The sequence below is a fragment of the Cygnus atratus genome, chromosome 1, assembly GCF_013377495.2.
Source record: "Cygnus atratus isolate AKBS03 ecotype Queensland, Australia chromosome 1, CAtr_DNAZoo_HiC_assembly, whole genome shotgun sequence".
NCBI lineage: Eukaryota > Metazoa > Chordata > Aves > Anseriformes > Anatidae > Cygnus > Cygnus atratus.
In genome coordinates, this window is record NC_066362.1 from 131,108,598 (window position 1) to 131,132,714 (window position 24,117).

Below are 24,117 nucleotides of genomic sequence, written 5' to 3' on the forward strand. Positions count from 1 at the left end.
TCAAAAGATAGATCCTGTGACATAGCCAAAGTCTCTGAATTTCAACATACACATGTTAAAGGCTGGCTGAGCACAGAACATTAAATAGCTTTACCTGTGAATAGTAAAGTTTCAACATTAAATGACTGCATTAAAGAGCTGTTTAAAAGATGCGCTCTCTAAAGCCTCTAGTGACTAATTATGGAGCTTGTGCTTCCTAATCCAAGTTAGATGATGTATGTATGCCTAAAATATTCATTTCCTTCTGGTTATAAAGATATGCTGTTTCTATTTTCCACATTTTCCACGCTGCCTTTAAGAATTATTGGAAGTTTCTTTCTAGGAGAAGGTAAGCAAGCAAAATCAAAGAACTGCAATGGATTGCACTCATCAGTCACACCAGTGATTCTCAAAGAGCTTAGCAACCTTTAAAGTTTAGTTTTGCTGGCATCTTCTCCAGTGCAATTGTCTGCAGCATCCTGCTTGCAGAAAAGATGATTTCAAATGCACTTACGATTGCTATTAAAAATGCAGGGCTATTATCCAAATGACCTTGCCTTATGCTTTATGTTAATCCAGAAAACACAGAAGAGAGTAAATGCTATGCAAATAAGGTGTTTTCGACATCTGATACAGATAAAAGAGGACATAAATGAGAGCAAGTAAAGAAAAAACTATGAAGCAGTGTGTAAGCCTGCTGGTATATTCTATAGCTCAGACTTTCTTCAGGCATTTGTCATGTGTTAGTCTGAAAATTATGTTCTACTACAAGCACTAGAAAAAATGAGTTCTTCCAATTTTTTAGTGCTTGCTGTTTTCAGTATTAAGTCATATTGTGAGATTTTTTTCCCCTATGCAAACTCATTTTGACTGGTTTCCAGATACAAGAGTGGCTGTACTTTTCAAAGTGGCTTTTCAGAGCTCTTCTCATTTGTGCGTATCATAGTTAGCTACATGTGGGTTGGTATGAACTTTGTTATTTGGAGGCAATAAAGTGGTCTGTGAACTGCTCTTAGTGTTTCTAAACCATTTAATGTATTTCCTTCTTTACAATGGGAATGTTCTCAGATCCTTAAGACAAAGAAACAAAGACACCAGTTTAGAAGCTGTAATTGGGAGATAAACAGTTCACAAGTACATCTCTCAAAACTCTTTTTAGGGGGGTGAAATTCACACCACATGACTTTCACCATGCTAGATTCCCACCTACATTCCTGAATGGGGACACCAAAAGCAAGCGTGTCATTCTAAAATGGTTCTCAGAAAAAATAAATTCACATATAAATCCGAGTTCAATTGATGAAACAAAAGGTAACTGTAGATATTCCTGTATATTGTCAAGGTTTTTATTATTTTTTTTTATTACTATTATTTTTTGGTATCAGTCAGTTTCTGGCTTCTGGGTGCTACCTCACAGAAATTCTACAGAAAGAATATCTATAAATATGGAAGTACATAAATACCATAATCTGAAGCAAAGTGAGTCTTTTTGGAAAGAAAATAGTTGTTATAGAGTTAAGAGTTATAAGAGTTATAAGAGGTATAAGAGTTATAAGTATCAAATCCAAAACAAGAAATGACAGCAACAAATACAAAATATATATAAAAAAAATGATCTCAAACATAAGGTAAACTAGTCCTTGTTCTCGGAAATAATCTTTCACAGTGTAGACAAAGTTAATAATCTTTCAGAGTTGAGACAAGGTGCAGTAGTGTGGAACAGGAAAGACTTGGCTTCTGGCCACAGACTTCTTTGGGCCAGGTCATTTGACCTGAGTATCCACCCATAAAATCAGAGATTTAATGCCCTCCAGTATTATCATAATGAGCCCATCTGATTAGATGAAAAAGCAGAAACAAAGGCATAAAGATATTAGCAGACTGTGTTCCTCTCTAAGGAAATAAGTGGCCAATTCATGTCATGATATTTGTTAATAAGCTCAAGCCTATGGAAGGTGGAGCCTTACATTTCAGAGAGTTCATTCATCATCTTCATTTTTTAACATTTTTTTTCAAGGAAAGGCAATTTCTTCCTGGAGAGTTCTGTGTAAACTGGCGGTTTTTATGAGAAGCATGTTAATATTAATATTGTAAAAAGACTTCTGAATTCATTTTAGCAGAGAATAGAATCTGCATTCAAATAATGAAGTAATAGGTATCAAATTGTTTTTGAATATATATGACTGAGATATGACTCTGTTACTTTATGATAATCTTTGTGTAATGAAGAATTGCAATGGGCAGGTTAGTGCACTAAGGCCTTTGTCAAGTAAAGAATTGTCCAAGATTCCTGGTAAACACTTAAATTAGCACAGTTAAGAGAAAATTCATAAATTCACAGTCCAAGTGTTCTTTGATTATAATTGAAACAAACAAATTCCTTCCTTCCTTCCTTCCTTCCTTCCTTCCTTCCTTCCTTCCTTCCTCTCTTCCTCTCTTCCTCTCTTCCTCTCTTCCTCTCTTCCTTCCTCTCTTCCTTGCTTGTTTTCTTCCTTCCTTCCTCTCTTCCTTCCTCTCTTCCTTCCCTCCTTCTCTTCCTTTCTTCCCTCCCTTCCTTTCTTCCCTCCCTTCCTCCCTCCCTCCCTCTCTGTTGATGTTGCCACTTTCTTAATCCAAGATACAATTTGAAGGAAACCATTGGCATCAATTCCTCTCCTTGGAACCCCTTCCTTGTCCTCTCTTACACACTAACCCCAACAAAAATGAAAATGGATTCTCCCAACTTCCCAACTTTGTGGTAGTAAAAAGGTGTTGAAGACATTTCTTGCACATGTTGGTTCATTTTCACTGTTAAAATGGCTCGATATGGTGAAGATCCTCCTCTGCTCCTGTCTCCTCTTTCAGCTAAGCAATAATGGGGAGACAGAGCCGTGAAGTCACAACCCGTATTGTGAAAAAGATCTCATCCATCAAACTGTCACCTCAGTTTTCTGTCCAGGGTCACCGAGGAACAAAGTCAGCTTGTGTCAGGTTGAAATAGCATTGGTAAGTGTTACTGTGTGTGAAGCTGGTGGTTTGAAGTCTATTTATTTTGTTTGAAAGGCTCAAACAGCATGCTGCTGAGCAGAAGAACAAGCAGGAGGAAGTCTCCTTATAAATTATTAGTGGAAGGCTTACAGCCATCATTTAAGATGCGAAATTATGCCATCTGCTTTTCTAGGTCTTTGATTTACTTTGTGGCAGCTGTCTATTTCTGAGTTTCAGCATATCACAGAGAGGTAAAACTTGCATTAAAAACTTATACGACAACAGCATTTCTTTAACAATGATTTTAAGCTTTCTTGAAAATCTGAGAATATGTAGGGGATGCTATCTCAATATCTATGGCATGCTTTCAAGACAAATTATACGGAAAAATGCTGTCTCTTTTTACATAAACTGGGAATGTAGATAGAAATCTTTCATCATGAAAAATGCAATAGTTTGTTCTGATTTTATCTATCAAAAGCATTTCTGGGAGGCACTGATGTTTTTTATATTGCTTTTAATTTGGTGATTCCTCACGTTATTCATGTCTTGTCTGTCAGGGTCTTTGCTCTTTTACTTTCCTATTATTGATTATCTGGGGGATCATTTGTGTTGCTATTTAAGGTTTTCTTTTGTGTTCTTTGTTAATATAAATATAAATATATATTTCTTAGGCCCAGCATCAGCTTTAGGATAAACTGATAACTGAAAAAAAAGAGAAAAATAAATAAATAAATAGATAGATAAAATTAAAAAAAAAAAAAAAAGGCAAAGGCAAGGCTAACTGCTTCGCTGCCCGAGATGCACAGGGGGGACCCCTGCGAGCACCCGTGGCCGTGCTGGTCCTGCGCTGAGCGGGCGGTGCGGGTACGGGTGCGGATGATCGTCCCAGGGGTGCCGGGCGGCGGCTGAGCGGCAGCGGGACCTCTTCATCCCCCTGCCCCCCCGGGAGAGCCGCTTCTGCTGGAGCCGTTCGGTGTGTGCTGCTTTTTCCTGTGCGAGGATTAGGGAGCGGGAGAATGGCTTTGTGAGGAGGCGCGGAGAGAGGGAGCTGAAGAGAGGCTGCTGAGAGGGGCCGGCAGACTTTAGCCTTTCATAGTTCTTTCAGTCAATTCATTCTGGGAGACCAATTGCATGCGCTTCGGCAGCTGGGGGTTTTGTTTCCCTTTCAGCTATATACTGTAGGAGAAGCTGGTAAGGTTATTTTTTTTTTTGTCCTCCCCTTGTTCTACTGTTCCACGATGCTATTGTAATTGCTTTATTGAAGTGAGTGTTGCATGAGGAAGGGAAGTTGGTTAATGATGCTGAGGGTCCCCTGCATTGTCTCTGCTTTGTGCAGCTGCATAGTTTGTGGAGAGGCACTGTTTACAGTAGAGGGGCTGGTTTCCGTTGAACAACTTTGCTGTTATTTTTCCAAAGTTGTTTCAGCCTTTCCTTCAGTGGAGCTAGGAAAATATACAAATAAACAGGCTCAGCTGTTTGGAAATGGGTAAATTTATAGAGGCTACGATTTGTTGAAAAAACTGTTCTGCCTAAATTCCAGTTTCAGATGCTCTGTCTTTTATGTTATCAGATTTGTCACTCTTCTGGATCAATTCCAAAACAGGGTTTTTATGTGAGAACCTTCTCTCACAAATCTTTTCTTCGCATTTTCAGCAGGGACAAGATAGGTCACTTGAACTGATAGCCAAAGAAAACAGCACAAATGTATGTGTGGAAAGTGGAAGTATTTGGGCAAAGGAAAAGTCCTAAGGGAACTCTGGAATTAAAAATAAATGAAGGAGCATAAATTTTTGGCGTTAATTTTTAGCAGAATGCTCCTGATTGCTGTAAGACGAAGCATGTGGTACGGTTGAGACTGTAAAAACTCCTTCAGAAGATTCAAGATGCACAGGTGCATATCCTGTCTAACTGCACCCTTGCATAGAAGGAGTTATCAGATTTATCCTCTGGGAGGAAAAAAAAAAAAAAAAAAAGGAGAAAACAGAAGATACTGGCTATCCTATCCCTTTCCCCTCTCCTTGTTATTTTTAGAATAGTGACTTGTATTTGTCTGAGTCTTTTTTTTCCTTTCATATTATCGTGGGAAACTTTGGCTTGAATTGGTTAGACATACATGAGCGCAGCTTGGGGCATACCAAGTCTATTCCACAGGCAGGCTATGAAAATCCTTCTTGTGACTCAGATGAATTGTAAAGGCCATAATTACCAACAAAAGTTTCTTTTGTGGCCATTCAAAAATCACAAACAAGGTAAGGGGGGATGATTGACAACAGTTACACTACTGATTGACAGAGAACGAAAAACTTGGTCTGTGACTTAGTATGTTAGTTTTTTCAGGAAGTGTTGACCTTTTTCACTATTATTCTGTTCTTTCTGGTGGACTATTCCAAACTCCCCTATTGAAGCTAGAATGTCTATCTAAAATGTGTCTTTGTAGTTACTGCCTATAGTCTGTACATCTCTTTACAATTATATGCTTATTTGTTGATGCTGAAACAAAATTGATAGATGTATTATAATCAGACCTCCATGAAAGAATGTCTTTTATATGCTTCACATGCTTAACTATTGATTTCAGCTACAGATTTCTCTGTTATGAAGTAATGAAGTGCCACATCCAAATCCTGCAAATTTACACTCACAGTTCTAGCTCTTAATAATGGAAGGCCCAAGGAGATCAATGTGGTTACTCATGTGAGTAAAGATTTGGAGACTCATTTCCCATTCATGAATGAAATGGTTTAGGAAGTGTGCAGTTACTATGGTTCTCTTTTGGCTTAAAAACAAAAATCTCTGTTAAAACAACCACTAATGAGATTTGTTAGAAGGGTCCCAAGGATAGGCAAATTCACTAGTTTAATATAAGGATGTGGTAGAGTCTTGACAGCAGTATTTCAAGAAGAATGATAAAAATGTTCCCTCTCTTTAGCTTATTAACTGTTTTAGAAATATGGGAGACCTAATTCATCTCTGTGCTGCACCACTAGATATGGCCATGACCCTTGAAATAACAGCACAACTATGAGTTACTCCTCCCTTTGAGAATAAAAGTTAATTTAGTCTGTCCTTTATCACATACTCCTCCCAGCTCTTAGTAATAACTGTCAGTTCTGGCAAATGACACCAAACTGATATTTCAGGTTATGCTTCTCCTGGCTTTCTGTAGACAAAGGTACTGTATCTCTAGCATGCACTGTTTATTATTTTCACATCCTTGGTTTCACAGCAAGTAAACAAGGCAGGATGCATTCCCTGGTCCTTGATATACCAGTTTAGGCTCCTTGGTTCTCTACCTGAGAAATTACTTTAGTTCAGTGTTTCTAAACTGTTCACTAGTATCCTTTATAAAAATAAAAGGATGTATTTTTTTCTACTTCTTTCCTAGTTTTCACTAATTCTAAATTTCCATTTATTTAATTTTAAGAGCATCTGACATAAAGGAACTCACATTCAGTATTATATCTATACACGTGGATGGTAATGGAACTGCACTAAAATAGTTGAGCAAGACAGTCTTAAAATTAACTGCCTGAAACAGTAATGTTGCTATCCTACCATTTTTTTTATAATGCAGAACTACATATGCTTTTATAATGCAGTTATTGTTGCAAAAAGGGCCTTTAATTGCAAACAAAAGATCACCACCAACCTCACATTTGTGCTTAATGAAGTAAATTTGGTTATAAATATCCTTTAATGAATTAAAGCAGAACAAACTTAATTCCAAAGGTGAAAACACATCTAAATAAACTTAACATCCATTTACTCAGAAAATTAGAGCAAACTGAACTTATTCCAGCAGACATTAACTACTTGCTATTTGTCATAACTAGAAGGTTTAGACAGATGGAAACTATAATATTGCTTCTTGAAACATTCTTCTACAGAAGAAATTGTAAGCTGCCATACAGGTGCTGTGCTGCAATTTGGTGGGTTTTCCTAAGCTTTTACACATTTCGTAGTCTAGATGTCACATAAAGACCACATAGCACTGCCTCCAACTTGTCTATGTTTTTATACTATATACATACATATGTATGCATGTATAAACATTAGTGGCAATTTTTTAAAATGCAGTTGATACACTTTTCATCAGTACTCTTTTACTTGTACTCTTAACTTTCATCACTGCAAGAAAAGTTGTTTGGACAGATCTATTAAGATGCATGTTAACATTATGCATCTTCTGCATTAACTAAACACTTCCTAGGACGCAGAAGACTCACAAAGCCTGCACTTAAAGCTCATGACAGCCCATCTTCCTAAAAATAACTACCTGAAGTGAATGTCGTCATAAGTTGGGCTAAACAGTGTAAAAGAATGATACTTTCGTTATCCTTAACTGGAAGAAAACACATCTGGGCTCTCATGGGAAGCTGCCATTTTACAAACAGTAAGCAGCAGGAGGTCCAGTCTGGTGGAATAGGATAAGAATAAAAGAATACAGCTCCCACATAACTGCCTGACAAAACAAGAGACTTTGAATGTTGCTTCAAATATCAATTGCATTTTTTTAAATTGCAATGAAAGTGGTTAGATACTAATTCATTCATTTTTTACTCATAATTATATAGAAACAGATAGAGTATGTCCATCATATATATTTGAATATTTATAGATTCTAATTAATTTCATGCAGTTTTCAAAACATCCTTTTGATGAAATTTTGCCTAATTACTAATACATCTTTCTGTTATGCACATCCTCCCTCTCCTTAGAAGTGCATTGTGTCCCATAGTCTGGGATTTGTTTGTGTTTAAAACACAATATAAACAGATAGGAATTGACCTGCTGAGCAGGAGATCATCTGCAGAATCCTTTGAGTTCAAGAAGTGTGGGACATTGTTACAATATATGGCTGAGGTTTGCAAAGTTTGCAAGCATACCAATACCTTCCCCAAATGTGTTTCAATGATGTATGGCCATATCTCTTTATTTTTGAAAAGCTGTAATATGTACAAGAGTATTATCATTTCTGGTTGGACACAGCAGGTATCTTTCCTTTGCTATTAGAATTCTCAGTCTTTTAGAAAAGTAGCATCCATTTCTATGATAAACTTCCAGGTTTTAAGAGATTATAAATTAAAATTCAGACCACGTGCTGTGGCAGACAGGACAGGATGCTGTCTATCAAGGTCTCATAGTTGATGCAGAATGAAATCATTGAAATGTGTGGTCTTATGTAATTAAAACTTCAACTGAAATGTTAGTATTTTGGCTGACTCTTAGGGAAAGTCCACCAGTAATTTCCTAAAGGGAAAACAGTGTTAGCTTCCAGCCATACCTGAGTCTGTCCAAGCCCAGTATATTATTAGCTGACATCTATGTAAATTTGTAAGAGCTTTTGAAGTTTTCTGGATTGCATACAGAGAGAAAAGAGATGGATAATTTTTGCTTCCATGAAGGAACTTGAGTATAATACTTCTGTGCTAAATAAAGGAAACTAAGGGTCAACCTCGCAATCAAAACTCATCTACATTAGAAAAATACATGAGACCTTTTCCTTTTCCTCTCCTTTTCCTCTCCTTTTCCTCTCCTTTTCCTCTCCTTTTCCTCTCCTTTTCCTCTCCTTTTCCTCTCCTTTTCCTCTCCTCTCCTCTCCTCTCCTCTCCTCTCCTCTCCTCTCCTCTCCTCTCTCTTTTCTCTCTCTCTATTTTTTTTTCCTGCATTGGTTCTTCTTATCCAATGCAACAAACAGATTGTAATCTGAGACTTCGGGACTCCAAAGGGTTTCAGAGCATTCTCAGATGGCAAATGAAGGAACAATGAATTCTAATTGCCTCTGCACCTCTTCCAAAGTAGTCACAGTTGATGTGTTGGTGGAGATGGGGATTATGTTAGGACTTGGATCACAGTTTTAACTTCTGTTTTCTTTTTCAATTTAATTTAACTGAGTCAGATTTAGACACTTATTGGTTGTCATTTGTGACCCATTTTCCTACAGGTTGTTAAAGAGACGAATACACCCTGTTGATACTAGCACAGTGTCCTACAAGGAGACTTCTTTTGTCTTTTCAAAATTCTGTCAATGACTTTTTTGCTTCTTGTTGTTTCAAGGCCATATATTAGACTTTGCACTAGATGTAGTTCCCATTTTTAAGATTATTTCTGTACTCCACTTCTTTTTGCATTCTATAAGTCTATAAACAGACTATAAAGATGGTTTTGATATGTCAGTTGATGCTGGGAGATGTAGTGAAAGTTGAGAGCATGTACAATACAACTTGGGTGGGATTCATTTCCAGATAAAAACTTTAAAACTTAGGCATCTATGTGTAAATATCTACATGTGATTCAGCCCAAATAACAGTAGACACATATACTTCAATTCAGTTGACCACATGTAGCTATCTAATGCCATCACTGGTGCATTGAGGTACCTTAGACATTCATACTGGACACAGGACATGCAGACACATTGTTCTTCTGGAGAAGTGGCTTTGCCAGATTATCTGAAAAAATGTTGGGCACCTGTGCCTAGGTCCCTGAACAGGGAGGATATCTTAGCTGCCCAGTTCAATAGTTCTTTAGGTTCCACTGCCCATGTTGGCTAGATTGTCAGTGGCTGCAGTGCCAGCAGTGCAGTTATCTTGTCTATAGACAGCTACACACAATTTGAGTAACTGTTGATTTTTTTACATTATTTTATTATGTCACTGTTCTTAAAGAAAAAGAGCTGAGTTATTTATGGACCAAAATTGAAATGTTCCTTTTTCATTGTGGTAGAAAGGGAGAAGAAGGAAAGCAGGAAGGAAGGGAAAAAGTGTATACATAAATACTTAAAGGTATCTACTTTAGTGCTGAAGTTAGGACACAGGGTCGTTTTGTAGCCAAGAGACATAGTTAAGAGACTTTATCTGAATTACTGAAATTATGTATCAATCTCTAGTGAAGGGAGCGCACAGTCTCCTTGTGCTGATTCTACTGGCCTTGGTAAGATGCTGAGTTATTAACTTCTAGGGCTAGTCTGTAAGAAATATCAGGCATGCTCATTATAGTTTAGGTCAATGGAATATGATGTAGTTGCTATGCTATGCTATTCTATGCTATGCTATAAATCTAATTTGTCATAACTTCTATCTCAGGTGATTTGAACTGACTTTAGATATATCTACCTCTCTTCCTCAACTACATACATCTATTTGCTCTGAGAAAATTAACCGAGGGAAGAAACACTTAAATTTTGTTGTGCACTACTTAAACAAAGCCCTTTTGCTGCGATATCTTTGAACTTCCACCTTCTGTAGGCATATCTGTAGAGTTGGTCTAATGTATTCCTGTGTAATTGGAAACAATATACATACACACCCTACCTCACAATTCTTTTGTGAGTGCCAAAAAATTGTTTCCACAACTGAACATTCTAAATTACAAGTCCAGTTTTTGTCTTTTTGAGGCCCGTAATTAGACCTCAGATGGTAGGGCAATTGCAGAAGAGGGTCTACCAATTTACATGTTAATCAAACATAGCCTGATGGACTATGATTAACATAGGCTCAGTCAACATCTTAATTAGCCAAAGCACATCATGAGGCACTGGTGCCTGTCTTCCCACCCCTGAGGATTTTTCTGAGCAAGAACATCCTCTTCAATAGCTGTTTTCCATAGCACTGTTAAACCTAAGACCTTAATTGCTCTAATGAGGGAAGTTAGTTAAAAACTGTTTAGCTTTGCATAGAACACCTGAGGTAGCATAACATCTTCATTTAGAGGACAGAGCCCTGGCCAATTTGTAACTTGGATCAGGTATGATATTAAATAACAGATTTGTGTCAAAATCACATTGAGCACAAAAATATGTTTTTTAAGAATTGTGGATGGTTTTATCTGATTGATTAGTTCCACATGTCCACAGCCCCAGGAATCTCTCCACGGGAGCCCGCATGCAATCGGGATAAGCACACTTTAAGTATGCCTTTGTAGTTGAGTAACCTGCTGGGCAGGACTTCATCTCTGCTAACAATGTCTCTCCTGATATTTTGTTTAAAGGATTGGTAGTCTGCAGCTAATTTATTTTACCAGTAAAAAATCAACTTTTTCTACACAAATATGTTTTAAAATTCTTTGAATACTATCAACTATTGTCTTCAAAAGCTAGGCTTGCTGAGGATTAAATCCCAGGGAGACGAGGGGATGTTTAGAATTTTCCCCATCTGATTCCTTGTTGTACATCTTTCACTGCTGCAAAATATACACAGTGATACGTAGATGGAAATGTTCAGTGTATATTTATTTTTATTTTTGAAAGGAAAATCCTGTTTTGAAATGTTTGATTTTAGTGGGAAGAAGTTCTTTTGGGGATGAAACCAGAAACTCTGCTACTCTGGCATTATATGTTCTCACTATCACAGGAGTGCAGAATATAAGTGCAAATAGCACATACATTGTGTGCAGTTTCTGTCCTTGCATTCATCATAGCTGGTGTTAGAGCTTTTGGTGGTAACAAGGAAAAAAACAAACAAACAAACAAACAAAAACAGTCTATCATGCAGTTTGGAATTGACAGTTTAGTAGAACAGGGAACAATGGGAACAATTAATGACCTCATATATTCTATTGTCTTCAGGCATAACATTGTGATTTTCTGGTTGGTTTCTGAGGAGTGGTATGAACCGTGTTTGGTATCAGCACCTTCATGACTGTCCAATACTACCCTAGCCAGGGGAACTGGTGTCTCAGCTTCCCATATAGGAAATCTTCCCTCATTGCAGAAATAAAGAAAGATTGCTTGAGATCAAAACCACTTACAAATTACAGCTATCTCTTGCCAAAACAGAGAGAATTTATTAGTGGAAAAGATCCAGAAAGCTTCCTTGGTCTATTTGCTTGCCAAAGGCTTGTTATTTCTTACATCCTTTCAAAGGCTTTATTATATTCAGTCTATCCTTGCAGGCTTTAGTAGCAGTCCTGCTTCTTATTTAGAAGCTTATTTTCTTGGTATTAAATGTTCTTTTAACTTCATTCTTTTTTGTAGTACAAAAATCATCCTATTCCTTTCAACCTATGTCACTAATCAAAAGAAGTATTCCATATATAATTATAAAGATTTTTGTATTTGATTTCTGAATATACTCTAAGTTTCAAATGAATGGTAATAATTTGAAATGAGAAAAAAACAAAAAGTTTTGATTTGCTAGCATGTTGAATCCTTTTGTGAAATGCTAATATTTTAAGTTATTGAAGCCCTTATGTTTACCATCATAAGAATCTCATGTCTTGAAATACAGTGTGCTGAAAATTGCTTTGACATACAGTACTTTAAAAATATTAGGCTAAAAAATGAACTTTTAAAATTTTTACTGAACCAATCATTTAAAATAAATTCAGCAGTTATCTGAACTGCTGTACTCCGAGTTGCCGTACTTCATTACTATGTTACCAATATTTCTTAACCGAAGTGCAAAGAAATAGTTAGGAGCAATCTTTCTTAGCCTAAACATACATGAAGTGACCTCCCACTGAAGTTACTACAGTCTACAGTTGTCATGTGGTAATTGAAAATGGCTGTTGGGATGACAAGGAAAAATCAGTTTTTAATGGCTAAAAAAAGTAAAGAAAGCAAGCTAATTAATGACACCTATAAAAGTTAATTCTGGAGGTGGTTTTGGTATTTGAAATTTGGGTAATTTACTTGTATTTTAGCTATGGACAATAGCTCTGGAAACTGTTCTCTCTAAATCCCATTTCCAAAAGCAGGTTGAAGCTTTAGCCTTAAGCTCAAAACTAGGACATTAGTGTAGGACTTTTGGTCCATACTTTTAGTATGCTTTATATGTTTTTCATTCCCTTTCTGATATCCATCCTGGATAATCAGTTAAAAATGGAGGTTTTTCTCTTCTAACCTTAGCAAATCAAAATATTAGATAGTCAATTCTGAAGGAAATTAAAATTCCAAAGAAATTCTGTAGTCTTTTCATCCATGCTTTTTGGAAGTTCATGTCTTTCTCCCTTATAGCAGAAGCACACATGCTTAGGTTTAACCCCTAACTGTAAGTTTTAAAATATAAGTGAGATAAATCTCTCCTTTAATTACTTACATTTGGTGTACTTATAATGTTAAGAATGTTATAATATTGTTATAATATTAAGAATGAAGAATTATCTTTAATAATTTAAAGCAAGTAAAAGGTCATCCGTATTCAAATAGAGTGCAAAAGTTTTCAAACAGGAGAAACGTCCAAAATATTTAATAACTGTTTGAAATTAGCAGTTAACAACAAAAGTGTTCATTGAAGTACAACCTGTTTTTCTCTGGAAAAAAAAAAAAAGCGTCTGTTTTCAACAGCTCTGGAACACTTTTTAAGTTTTTGAACTGAATTTTGAAAATACTGAATTCAAGTGAATGCAATCAAGAAACAAAGCAAGCTATTAATTAATGGTGAAGTGATATGAGCAATGGTTTCTTAAGATGTTTAGTTTGCAAGTCATAAAAGTAGCAACTGTTTTCTACATTACTACAGTAATTTTCCATTTAAGAGCTTACAATGCACATTAAAAGAAGAAAAGATCTAAAATTATCTTGTATAATATACAGAAGTTATTATGTTGGTGTATTCCAGTAATCAGTCATCCTCCTGGAATTACTGAAGTAAGAATACTATACTTAAGTGGCATTTACATAGTGTTTTCCAATATGAAGAAATTCCCATTTCACAGAAAGTAAAATACAGGCAGAGTTTAAGGATTTAAATCATGTGTCTGTTTTTTCTAAGCAAAGATTTCTAGTGTTCATGATCAGAGCACTGGACGTCTTTCACAGAGGATGCTCTCTGTCTATGAGAAGATGTTCTCCTGGAATCGGTCCCAGGGAGATAGAGTGAGGGAGCAGGTGGGACTTATTGAAATGAAGTCATGGATATTTGAACATTATTGTAGTCATTAACAATGCATCAATTAAGCTGAGCATACACATAAAGTAAATATTTATGTGACTGGTGATCCTGCTGGAAAAAGTGGAAAATTGAGCAAAGATGAGTATGTTTTAATTTTGTTTCAGTTAGGTGTCTGACTCTATCTGTTACGCTATTTTTGTTCTGTCATCTTTCTACAGAGCTGCGAGATTGGGAAATGCTAGATCAAACTGAGAAAATTAACAGTAAAAAAATCAGTTTGTGGAGAAAAAGCAGGCCAAGAAAAACAACCAGCTGTAGTTGATACTGTTCAATGAGAAAAATGTGGTGTTAATTCCTTTTTTTTTTTTTTTTTCTGTAGGAGATCATTAGAGGTCTTTATAGTCTTTCCAGATCAGTACAAAAGACATTGTATAGCTGGATGTGTCTCTATGAATTTGAAAGATAAGATCTCCGTAGGGCATACTTCTGTTGGTTTTACATCATTAATGTTTCCCTCCATTTATTTCTGCAGAATACCTGCACTGTCTTTTAAAGTGGGAATAGCCTGGGGTGATAAATTGAATCTTGAATCTTTGCACCTGATGCCACAAGAAGCTATAAATTAGTTATAGACTAGGATGATAGAATCCTAAATGCTTCTATTTCTCACAGAAAAACTGACCGGTGGGGTCGCTAACCAAAGAATGAAAAATCTGAATTTGTTAACAAGAAAACAATTAATTATTTACACACATGTGGGTATTTGCCATTAGCATCATTCGAATTATTAGTCTTTGTTCTGATAGATTTAATTCTGCCCTCAGGACTGTAGTTGTTAAAAACTGGGTTCAGTCTTGCCCATTTAAAACCAGGAAATATGTACAACACAAACTATAAGCTAAGCAGGGTTATATATGTCCATTGCATTTGGTCTTTCAAAGGAAAGAAAGATAAGCTGTCTTATTTCAGAGCCACACTAATGTTGAATCACCAGTAGCAACTGTGCTATCACCCATATGGTGGTTTATAATTCTAAGATGTTCATCACCAGGATGAAGTAAATAAATTATTGAGCGCTGTGGTTAATTTCATTTATTTATTTATTTATGCGTGTCATTCATAAAGCAAGCAGAAGAGAAAAACCTTGCATCCTAATATGACTCCCATGGGGAAAGCTTAATGCCATTCAGTCACTTGGAGCTTCTGTGTGTTTTTGTTTTTTGTTTTGCTTTGTTTTTTCCATCTGCCCATCTATCATAAGGACTTGAGCACTTTTCAACCATGAAAACTCCTTGCTATAGCAATATATAGGCTTTGTAAATAAAGTCTGGCACCCCTAAGGGGAATAATATAGACTTCTAGAAATTCTCATATACTTAATCTGTTTTAAGGGCTGAAAAGTGTATTTCTATAATAAAATATTTTAAGACCTTTTTGTCCTGGGAAATTTCTTTTCCATGGAAGTTGACCTTTACAGGTTCTCTCTGGCTACATAACTGCTACAAATTTGAACATTGAGGGGTTTCTAATGAATGCAGCATGATGCAGGCATTTTTGAAAGATTCCTTCAAGGCTAAAGCACTTTTCCCCACAATATTTGAGCAGTTTGAAAGCTTTAAGGCCTGTGTTCTCCCCACAGACACATGCAGGAAACTCCCAGTGGCTACAGCCAAAGCTGCACTTGTGCATGCAAGGGCTTTATTTTGGCTCTGAATGTTAACTAGGTTACAAGAGAATAGAATTGGGTTTTGTATAGACTCTTTCTTACTTGTTATGGCTCAAAGAACCTTACAAGGAAAGAAAAGAGATACTATTATCACAGGGAACATGTAGGAAGATTGAGAAGATGTTAGGTACTTAGCAGTAGATCACACAGTGCTTGGAAAGGCAGAGCTTAGAATCATATAATCATAGAATGGTTTGGGTTAGAAGGGACCATAAAGATCATCTAATTCCAACCACCCTGCCATGGGTAAGGACACCTGCCAGTAGACCAGGCTGCTCAAAGCCCCCTCCAGCCTGGCCTTGAACATCTCCAGGGATGGGGCATCCACAGCTTCTCTGGGTAACCTGTTCCAGTGCCTCACTACCCTCTGAGTAAAGAATTTATTCCAAATGTCTAATCTAAATCTGCCATCTTTTAGTTTAAAGTCATTACTCCTTGTCCTATCACTACACACCCTGATAAAGAGTCCTTCCCTAGCTTTGCAGAAAGCTATGTTTATCTTGTTTTTTATCTTGATTTATTAAGAAAAACAACAGTGGACATACTGTTTTTTTTTTCTTTCCTTCTCCCTCTGTCCACCAGAAGGAGACAAGATGCCATTGAATTTTTAACTTCAGGGTTTTTAAACTACTGTCTTAAAACTGCTGACTTTTTTCTTTTCCCTTGACATTTTCTTCTGAGCATCCAGTAAGACATAGGTGTTAGGTTTGAGAAACAAATTGCCCTCTCAACCCCACACTGCAATGTCAGATTCTTTAGTCTAGGCATGTTAAAATCACATGCACAGCTATATAGTAAGATATGTGAGGTCACTTGGAGAAAAGATCCTCCTAAGCAGCTAAGAAAGGTAGGCAGTTTTCCAATAGCTCGTTTAGGGCAACTGGCACTGCTAGAGCTGGGACATCTCATCTGTGGCGCTGTATCTTCTTACCTGGGAGTTGGAGGCACGTAGTGCAGCATAGCACCTGTGTTGCCAAATCACATGGGAGCTTAAATCCAGAAGCAATATAGTCACATCCATTTTGAGAAGAGCACTGACTGGTAAGTGCTTCCAGGATATTAGACTGATCCTATGTAGCTTCTTGCTATGACCTGAGCAAATCTTCACTGTGCTACCCTAAATCAAATCTCAAGTAGCTTAGGTAACAAAGTGCGTGTATCAAGCTTCATGGTGCAATGGAGACCTGCCACACAGCCCCAGTCATAAAGGAGGCTCTGAGCTGGCAGGTTTCTGCATGAAGCTCATTGTAAGATTCAGCGTAGCTGGGAGGGTGTGAGAGTTGATAAACCACTCAAGCCCAAATAAGGTTAAGTTCTGAAGGGAAACAAGTCAATTAGTGCCAGAATACAATGGATATTTAGCCTGGTGTTCCCAACACTACTAATTGAACAATTTTTAGAATTTGCAGCCTCTCATTATCCGGTTCTGATTCAACATGAAAGTCGCATGTGCCTATAATTTCCTCTCTAAATCCCTCTGTGAGTAAGCAGTCTTGTGGTGACTGCATAGTTCTTACTCCTTGGAACAGTCTGAAATCGTATTGCTGACATCAGGGTTGGATTTCACTGATGATATTTCCTTAATTGTTTAATTTGTTAAAGCATTTAATAGAGCATTTCTGGAATGATATACTCAATATTTGCAGCATAAAAATGAACAGCAACATGTGTATTGCTCTGCTACTGTGTTCGAAGTGGTAGGTTTTGATCTTGGGCATTGTCAGGAACTTGCTGTCTTTGTAGTCTGGATGAAATAATTTTGATGCAGTCACAGATTTTCTTGTGATTATTCTGTGTTTTACAATAAATAGGATTATGGGAGGTGTCCGTAAGTAATGATCATAATAACAGGATACTATATACCTACAAGCATCCATGCACACACACAGGTTCTACATTTGTATTTTTTATAAATTATTCTTTTTTAATAGCTCTACAGTATTTGCTTAATTGAATGGCCCCCTTTGCTTTCTGTATGTTTCTGTTAACATATCCTTACCGCTATTAGCACTGCTGGTGCTGGACCCAGGGTCTGTTACCATGTAGTGACTGAGGCCCGTTTTCCCCTTTAAACTTGTCCAATGCTCCCTATTAATCTCTGACATTGCACTTTGGTGCTGCAGTGGAAACTGAAGAAAAAATAATATGAAGAATTATGATAACTGTAGTGTTTTAGCTAGTTAAGGGAACATTTGCTTTCCTTTTCATATCATTCCAACTTTGTCAAAGAATCACAAAAAAATATCTTGTGGTAGAGTGAAATGCACCATAAGGACAAGGCAGTGACTTTATCCCACATTTGTTATAGATCAATGTTGCTCAATGTGTTCCTTGTGGCTTGGGGACTGATGCAGGCAAAAGTGTTGCCTTCTCATCACGGACAGAGTAGCAGGGTCAGGGAGTCCCTTTCATGGGGAAGCACTGGGAGAACAGGAGAAGCTGGAAAGGGGTCCCAAGGCAAGACCACTGGGAAAATGAACTTGTGGCAGCTGCAGAGGGAAGGAGCGTGCAGCACTGGGAGGTGGGACCCCCTCTCTACTCCCTGTCCTCCTGCAGGGCATCCACCAGCACCTGCCACCTTGCAGGCAGCAAGGCCCCTGTTGCTTTCCTGCCCCAGCAGCCGACTGCCTCCCAATGCATCTAGAGCTGGCTGGTGGGGCTCGCAGACGTTTGTGGTGCTGGGATGTGGTCTGTGTGATACTGGCCAAAAAGGGAAAAATGCAAAACCTAGAACTGTATACACATGTACAGCTACACAGAACCATTTCCAGAGTATAAAATTAGCTTGCAATGTTGACTATATGATAAATGCTTTTTAAAAAAAGTAGTGTTTAGCTGAACAATGTGGTTCATGCCTTATTGATACCAGCCCTTCTAAGCATCACATGGGTGTGGGAAAAAAGGATAGTTTATGGGTGGCTTTCAGAAACGAAGATTTCTGTAGTCCTCCAATTAAAGAGGTTGCAAAGCCAGAGCCAAAGATAATGAATGACACAAGGACAGTTTAAATCAACAGGTATTTAACCAGCAAGTTAGTGTGGTTTATAAAACCTCTTCTGCCTTTGCTCTGCAGAGGAAGGGAGCTTGCCGCAGCCTTTTTCGCTGCAGCAGGACACTCTTTCCCTTCCAGAAGCCTCCCTGCCTGGTCTGTCATGAGGTTGGGTGTATCTTTTCTTACCTGCAAAGGATGGCTAGCTTTCAGAAAGCATTGACCTCCTCCCAGTCTCTTTCACAATCATGTTTTAGCTTAAAAATCATAACATGTTAAAAACAATTTTGCATTCCTTTTCTCTAGCCTCTGGCTTTCAGATCATGGGGTTATATTCAGGTCAAACTGTCAGCTCTCTCTTTGCAACAGTGTAAAGGCTAAATCCCTTTTTAAAAAGAAAATAGATCTGCAGTTCTCACATAATGACTTGGTATCAGCAGCTGAGGCTTCACAGAAAACATCAAATAGCCAGAGCCTTGTGACAGAACTGTAAGAAATGACAACTCCTCATTATCCCATTGACTTGCACAGCGTAACATCTCAGTTATGCTGTTAAAATGGACCAAAAGGACCCTTTCAGTCTTTGAATGTTTCCTGAGACAGATGACCACGGATATAGTCCCTGTGACAGAAGCTGGTACAGCTTCCATGTTGTGTGTGTTGGTGATTGACAGTTGTGCTCTGGACTCTTACTTTGTTGTAGATGCTCACAGAAGTGTTATATTGAGTTAAACTGGATGGTTGTGGCATGCAAAGTGGTAACAAAATGTGGGATACCGCCGAGAAGTTAATGACTCATGGGCACATATGGGACCAGAAGTGGTTATGAGTGAGTGCACCACATTAAACCCCTAGAAATTTTCAGAAGAGCAGAGGTAGAGGGACTACACAGCAAACAGCTTATTCTCCCTCAGAGATTTTTCCTTGAAAAGAGAGCAGGATCCTTGTCTCATTTGGACCAAACCATGAGCTCATCTGCACGCTATTCTCCAACAGCTGCAGATGTATTACAGCAGCCTTCTGTGCCTGTGCTAATGGGATAAAAGCATTTCCATGTGTTCTTTTCATTCTGAGAGCATACATCCCTCCCCACAGCCTCCAGTGTATCCTCATTTCCTTGAAATGGATTCAAATACTAAAGCCTGTTATGTTTAATTATTGCTAAAAATCTGGGAGGAAACAAAATCATAGGATGAAGTTGTTTCAAAATAGGTATGTATAAGTAACAAATGTGCAGTCACTTATGGGAAATTCAGAAGCAGGCAGAATGCAGTAATATCTACCAAAGAGAGCAATCCTAAAACTTACACAGTCTTCTTAATCACGTGTGTGATTTTGAGTTCCTGACCTGGTAAATATCAGTAAGTATCTCTGATGGTCAGGACCTGCACAGGACAAAGTCATAGGGTGCAGTGTGGTGAAATGCTAGAGATATAATATGCATTGCCACACTTTCATAAACAAGTGCAGCACTTTCATGAACATGTCCATGTTCCAGATTACCACTCAGAAAACCTTGCACTTGATCATGAAAACTGTGAAATCCCCTTAATTTCAAATGAAGTCAAAGGGAAGAGCTTGCCTTCAGCCTTTTTTCCAGTCAAGTGCAAAACTGAAATTTATTCAGAGAGCTTTTTTCTTTATTTTTCAAAGCGTATAATGAGGTCCATGTAGGAAAGTCTTCCTTCTGTTATATGTATTCCTGTTATCTTTGTGCTACTTTTCTCCCAGTGCAGGGATTTCTGATTTTGGTGGAGTGGATCAGCCATTGGGCATTACCCTCATTTGAACAAAGCTTTGTATATATTTTTCAATATACTTTTAACAAGGCTGTATCTAGTCTTGCCCCTTCCCCCTCTGTTCTCTAAGACAAAAGTAATTGCTTTCATTAAGTTATGCTGTGGTAAAACAGCACTATAATGACATGTAATTAATTCAAGCCACAGTTAAGGGCAGTTTAAAGAAAACAAGACTGGAAGGTAGCTGTACTTGTTCCTGTAGATGGGCTGAAGGAAGAAGTGTATTTCCTTCTTCTATTGTTGGGTAACTTCAGATCAGAGTTCACAGGAAGTCTCGGTTTACAATTTAGCATCATTCTCCCTTTTTCCACTAGAGTATCTGTGACAACATCTGGCATCTGCAGCAGAAGCAGCAAACAAGCCCCACTATCCATTTCCCCCTTTCTTTCCCCCCTTTCTTTCCCCCCTTTCTTTCCCCCCTTTCTTTCCCCCCTTTCTTTCCCCCCTTTCTTTCCCCCCTTTCTTTCCCCCCTTTCTTTCCCCCCTTTCTTTCCCCCCTTTCTTTCCCCCCTTTCTTTCCCCCCTTTCTTCCTTCCTTCTCTCTCCCTCTCTCTCTCCTTCCATTCTTCCAGAAAGAATTTATATGTTTATTGATTTGTTGAAAAGCAAACACCCAATCAAAAGAGAAACTGTGGCTTACTTTCAGTTTTGCACATAAGCTACATGATTCTTAACACTGTATTTTTTATTAATGAACTAAGTGAACTATTTCAGTTTTCTGATGCTTAATCACATTAGTATTTCTGCTTGTATAAAATGTTCCTGTAAAAGTTTAAAGCCTCTTGTTTCTGTTGGAAAGGACTCCTTCCTTCTGCCTTTCTGTTTTAAAAGCCTTTTTTTTTTTTCTTCTAACCTTTAGCATCATACCACACAGGGAAAAAAAATCTGAGGTTCTAGGACATATAAAATATTTATTGGAATTGGATGTAAAAAAGCATATATCATGTTTTGTGGAGGATGCTGCACCAAATACTGTTATTGGAAGAACAGTACTGAATCACTATTTTTTTTCATATGGAGATTGGACTGTTTGCTAATGCCTATTGACAGTGTGTGTTGGTGATGCTAGTCCTCTAAGCTGAGCTCCAGCAAGTGCTGATAAACTCCAGACTCTAATCAAACATCTTTCAGAAACATTAGCATTTACTAAATAAACATCTTTTCCTCCTCTCTGTTGTATATAAAAATGTTTTTAACATTGTTTGCCAGTCTCTACGAAGCATAACAGATGGCCACTGCTTTTAATGAAATAATTATATTACCTAACCCTTTCCTTGAGAAAGAAAAAAACTGAGGCTTAATTTTTCACTGTCTTAACTCTTGATTTCTCAGTGAATTGTCTTACATCTGTCATTAATATTTTCTATTAATGATCTTGATGCTACAGATAAGGTGAAAGTTTGGGGTTGAAAAATCTTTTGTCAGTTTTAAATGAAAGAAACACTAGCACTCTGGCCATTGCTTTTTGATTTGGTCATCCTCTCTGCTCATAAAACTTAAAAGGGGAAGCTCAATTCAAAAGTCCGTGAAGGGGGACAGAGCTGTTATGGTCCTAATACCACAGTGATGTGGTGGATCTACTCTGCTCTTCAAGATAGAACTTGGGACTGCTTAGAAACACCCTCTGCTCCTTGATTGGCCCATAACCTGGGCACAACTGCTTAATGGATATCATGTCCTCTGAGTGTCTTCCCTAGGTGTTCTTGGTAACTTGCTAAGTCCGTTGGCTAAGTGCTGTTGAGATACTGGCAAATATGCTTGCACATGCAAGGAGCCATATGGAGTGGGAATAGGCTTCTAAAAATGTTGGGTCCAAGCTCATGGGTACAGGCAGAAGTGCAGCTTTAAGAACTGCCCCAGGCATGCTGGTGGGGTTAGTCTGCTCTGTGAAATACATATTGGTCTCATTGAGAACCTGAGTGTTCTATCAAAACAGACGCACTGGGAGTATTCAAGATCATCCTGGAAAGATGGAGTCATGCTGCAGTATACTCCCATGTGTGCATGTGAATGGCAGAGTGAGAACAGAGACTCCTCAGATTCAGAATATACTTGATTCCTAAACATTTCAAGAAACTATTTGGCCTTTGACATTGATGACATACCATAGGTTGCTAATAATAGCGTGCCTGAACTTTTGTTAGAAAAATAAGCACATCCCTCAGTAATTCCCACACTCCTAGGCAAAATCACCACAATATCATATTAATGCCAGGGCTGATGAAATACACAGAAATAGTAAAAACAGTTGAATAAAACTTGTTTGCTGTTGAAGGATCTTTTTTAATGAGGCTGAAGAAGAATAAAAGAACAATAAGACATCAGTTATTCATTTGTCAACAACAAGGCTCTTGGACAGTGATACTCTTGTCCCACCTTCTTCAGAAGTGTCAGGATCTTGCACAAAGCTGTTGATGTTCTGCTGAATTATTATGGAAAATACAGTTTCATTAACTAACCTTAAAATAAATGAAGCATGTGTAAGAGGAAGAAATCACTGAGTTAAGATAGAGGAATTCCTGGAAGGAAATACTATGAATAGACAAGTTTGGAGAGGAAGCACAGTTTGAAGTTAGGTTGTATTATTTTTACTCATTTTCCATATGATGAATAAAATCTATCTTCAAGAGGAGTTCAAGCTTGGATACTAATTGTAGCTCTGCATGATTTCTCAGCACAGAGGTAAGGATTCATACTGCTCACACCCACAAATAATATGAAGGTTATTTTTCACAATATGGAGATAGTAGGATTCATGACAAAATTTCCCACTATTTATTATTATATCTTTATTATTCCCCAGTATTTATTATTTATTATTTTTTATCTAGTAAATGAATGACAGAAAATTGAATATGAGCATGGAGAAAAGTTCATTTCATTATGATGAGATTTGTTTTTTGCATGAATCTTGGAGTACATAGTAATCAATGAAATAACGTTGTTTCCATAGAGACACTATATAAAGATAGCTGCCCCAATATTGAACAACTTTCTGTTCTGTCTGGACATAACATTCAAAACTGCATTGTTTTTTTGATTCAAAATTTTTGTGTTCGGGTTTGTTGGGTACCTCTTCTGTAGGCAAGCAAAAAGTATGCGTTAAATCAGGAAAGACAGAAGGAATGTGAAAATGAGCAAGATGGATCAATATTTGCATACTTTAAGTGGAATGGTTTGAGTTATCCTGAGGTTTATTTGCTGGTGTTTTTATCCCCTTTATGCTGACTATCAGGATATCCTGTTGCTATAGGCTAATGTGGAATGCACTGTGCTTAAATGGTCAGAGTTCAGTGGTTTCATCATATTTTTGCAAGCAAAAAGCTGGTCCTTAACAATTTTTATTTATTTTTTGTCCCAAGGGGCTAGGCACGTGCTGGGAAAAAAATTTATCACAAATTTCAAGTATGCAAGCTCTCGTGGGCCTTTAAGACTTTAACTACTGACAAATTATAATATAGAGACTTCACTATGGTAATAGAGCTAGGGCATGAAATGTTATAAAACATACTCCTCGTATGCATCAGTAGTATACTCACTTTATAATAATTCAAACTAGGAGAAAAACAGTTGCAATTTTGAATGGATGTAGTCTTCTTGTCATTTTTAGAGATCTGCTTTAGGCATTAGAAAGGTTTAGAAACACAGATCATGACACATCTCTTATGAATAAGAGGAAGATATCTTAAAATGTTATAGATGGCACAGCACAGCAAAAATTAAAAGAACTGCCTAATATATGCTTTTATATATATATATATATTCCCAGGTTTAGATCTGAAGCTTAGGTGAGGACCACCTAAAACTACAGAACTTTAGCTT

At 37.5% G+C, this 24,117-nt stretch overlaps 1 protein-coding gene across 1 annotated transcript in view; it reads left to right on the top strand.

Moving 5' to 3' along the window:
• The window catches only part of MID1 (midline 1), a 240,592-nt gene that overhangs the window by 62,467 nt on the left and 154,008 nt on the right, over window positions 1–24,117 (top strand). The gene's annotated exons all lie outside the window — the stretch shown is intronic.